This window comes from Phalacrocorax carbo, chromosome 17 (assembly GCF_963921805.1).
Source record: "Phalacrocorax carbo chromosome 17, bPhaCar2.1, whole genome shotgun sequence".
NCBI lineage: Eukaryota > Metazoa > Chordata > Aves > Suliformes > Phalacrocoracidae > Phalacrocorax > Phalacrocorax carbo.
Window position 1 is genome coordinate 1,121,958 of NC_087529.1, and position 3,503 is coordinate 1,125,460.

At 52.1% G+C, this 3,503-nt stretch overlaps 1 long non-coding RNA gene across 1 annotated transcript in view; it reads right to left on the reverse strand.

The window, feature by feature from the left end:
* The window catches only part of LOC135316072 (uncharacterized), a 29,256-nt gene extending 25,852 nt beyond the window's left edge, over positions 1-3,404 (reverse strand). The window contains exon 1 of the long non-coding RNA XR_010375519.1: positions 3,030-3,404. This is a non-coding gene — a long non-coding RNA (uncharacterized LOC135316072). The remainder of the gene's footprint in view (positions 1-3,029) is intronic.
* Between the last annotated feature and the right edge of the window lie 99 nt (positions 3,405-3,503).

Here is a 3,503-nt window from a genome sequence, read left to right on the forward strand (position 1 = left end):
CTATCATCTTAGTTGTTCCTTGCCAGAAAACGGCAATTCCTTTGCCAATGCTTTGCTGCTCTTTCACTAGTTTGAAATGAGGGAGAGAAAGTTGAGAAATTAACTGCTCTTCCATCTGCCTTCGAGAGAAAAATAGTGAAGCTTCACAGTTCGGGACCTGTTTTGTTCTGAAAAGGTAAAATATGCAGTACATCCCTTCCTCCCTTCTCATTGAGCGGACGCGGCCAGCTGAAATCGATTCCACTGGAACAGCGGCTACCAAGCCAAGAAAGAACTCATCTCTAGATTTCAATTAACGGCTGGGAGATATTAATTGTAGTTATTTATGTTCTGCATGAGTGATTAATGCTGATGTAGAAGTGGTTGGTTTATACTGATCAAGAAATGATAACCAGCATTTATACGAAACGCGCAATGGAGCCCCCGCGGGGCAGCCATCTCCCCACGTCCATCCCTGCCCCCGGTGACACGAGCCACACCGTCGCCGCTTTCCCCTTCTTCAGCCCTTCCACGCGACATCGGAAGGAAGGGATGGAACCCAGGCTCCCCCCGCGGCGCGCCAAGGCACCCGTTCGCCCAGGGTCCGCTCCAATTCATCCCACCTCGAAGGCGGCGCGCGACGAGCCGCCCGCAGCTCGCGCCTCCCGCCGCAGCGGCGCCACGCGTGCCCCGAGCGGCGGTTACGGGCCAGGTGGGCCCACCCGGACTAGTGCCCTGTACAAAAAGGGGCCTGAGGATTTGGGTCAAGTCACTACGAAATGCGTATTCGCATCACAGAAGTGGTTTTTGCAGCTGGGATCCTCTCACCATCCCAGTACGGAGGGAAGAGGCAGGTGGGAAGAGTTACCCAGAGCAGCCGCTCTCCACCAGGTCAGCAGTCGCAGCACGTATTTAGTGGATAATACGTAATCACCGTGTTTCCACCCACAAATTAACTACTACATCACCTTGCCATCTCTCTTACTGCTAAAAGCTGGCACTTGGCCATTCCTACCTTCACTGCATAAAGCTTTTGGTTGTCTTTCTTCTTTAATCCTTTCATCTATTTTAGATGGATCCGTGGTTGTTGGCTCTTAAATGCCAGGGGCTCCCACCAGCTCTCTTACACCTTCAGAAAACCCCAAGTAATTCTATTTTAAAACCAGGACTTTTTCCTGTCGCTTATTCCCCAGCACTGTAAAGCTGACGTGCTCCGAACGTAATCGAAACGGAGCGATTCTCTCTCCCCTCCGCGCGAGCGCTGCGAGTAACTGGCAAGACGACGCACGCTGCCGCCCGAGATCACCGTAGCGCGCTCAGGGCACCTGGCTTGTTCCGAAGGCACCGTGCTCTAGCAGGAACGGCATCCGTCCATCTCAGCAAAAACCAGCCTGTTAGAGGATCCGGGCTGAGGAACGCTGGTTTTGCTGAAAATAACGAACAAGGAATACTAAAATGAAATTCCTGAATAGGAACTGTAACAGAAACCACCAACTTGCAACCTCAGTGAACCCGGGTAAACTGTTTCCTGTTCACGTAAGTATTCCCAAGTCAATTCTCTGTTTTAATGAGGTAATTCTGGTACTTGCTGGAAAGAAAGAACAATTACAAAAACAAGTTGCAGCAAACCCAGCCTGAGCAAATTAAACAGCACATCAAACACTCAAGAAAAAATTTGCGGAGCGGTTTCTGTTGACTGAGGGCACGTGGCTGCACCTACCTCCACGGCCATCACCGGTGTACAGAGTCCCACTAAAAAAGGTGGGTTCCTTGTGCTTTTTCTGAAACTTTTAGAACCATTTTTACTTCCAACGCGTATCGTATCCGCTAAGAAACGCCTTCTGTCAACGTGTTCTAATACACGAGCTCTTAAAATCGGGCAAAAATAGTTGTGTTTCACCAAACACTTGGAACAGGATGTAACTCTGCTTTAAGGTTTTAATTAAAATAAACGTGGGAGCAACCTGTTCTTCATTCTGCTCAAACACACATTCCGGTAGAAACGGAGTTAGTTCCAAGCAAGTTGTCCGTTCTCCAGCACCCAGGCTGAGGGTTTATATCAAACCCTGCACGTGTCACCGTAACGTTCCTGCCGACAGCCCAGAGGAATTTACCGGCACGCCGTACGAGGCACCGCTGCTTTCTGACGTTTCTCTGGAAGCCGTTAAGCCTGCTCCTCCGCGACCGAAGCACGCAGCTTTGACCTTGCCGTGAGAAACCGCTGAGATCCCACCTCTCGCACCGCTCACGCCCCAAGCACGGGTCCGCCGCCAAGGGGCTCCCCGAGGCACGGGGAAGCTGACCACGATGCCCGGCGGGCAGCAACAAGCCAGAGCACCGCCGTTCTTTCAGGCCATCAGCCAGGAGGTAAAACAGCCGCGGGAACAGCCTCAGGCCCGTCCCCGAACTACGCGGGGAAGCGCGGCCACAGCCGGGGCAGCCCCTCGGGTCCCATCCGTGGCCCGGGACCGGAGCAACGCTTGCGTTCTGCTGTCACAGCTGCTTTATCCTCGTCCCATCACGAAAATATGCAAGTCCGCGCTGTGACGGGGGGGTTTATGGGCTGTGAGCCCCTGGCTAAGGCTGCACCCCTGCTTTTTATTGCAAGCAAGAGCCTTTCACCTAAATTGCTAGAGTAAAGCCACCATTTTGGCTTTGCTTTCTGGCACAGCCACCACGTGCTCACGAGGAGGTAATTAATGACGTTTACCTTTGTCAAAAAGCACACACCGAGGACGACCGTGCCGAGCTCTTTCCCTTGGTGACACCAAGTGGGGGAAACGACCAGCGACGCCTGCATTAACCGTGTCCCAGAGGACGAGCTCCATCGCTCTAGGTCGGGCGACTCTTGCACGGTGAAGCGTTACAGCCTGCCCGTTACGCTGACAGAACGGACCCAACTGCGCAGTCTCGGCCTCAGAGCCTGCTTTTCTCATTCAGGCACATCCGTTTTAAGTCCCCAGGATCCCCCCAAAACTTCCATCAACCTCCACTTGTAGACCAGCCTTAGAACAAGTAATTGTGGCAAAAGCAGCCTTTTTCACTCTTACCAGGGACACAAAAATGCTGACAAGTTGCAGAGTAGGAGTCTCCCTTTTTCCACTTGGCACATTTGGACCGTTACTTAGAAGAGGCGCAGAACACTGCCTGGAATGCTGCCGCTGCCGGAACGGATCTGTAGCGGACTTGGAGAAACAGCAAGCCTGGAACAAGCCACAGAAGAGCCGCATTTGCTCTTCTCACTGTCTGGGGTACATAAGGCCTGACCTCTGCAGTAATTACAGCAGCAGCACTAGTATCACTTGTTCGAACTGCTTAAAGCAAGGGAATTACCACACACGGGACAGAAAGCTTACACGGCTAAAACCCACTTACATTATCCGCAGTTGTTATCCTGCGCTGTGTATACACCTACTTTATCATACTGTAGCAAATGACAGGGGTGCTCAGCATGTTTACTAAAAACATGTTGCGTGACGGGAAGTCCTTCCTTAATGCCGTACAGTCACAAACACAGACCCAGG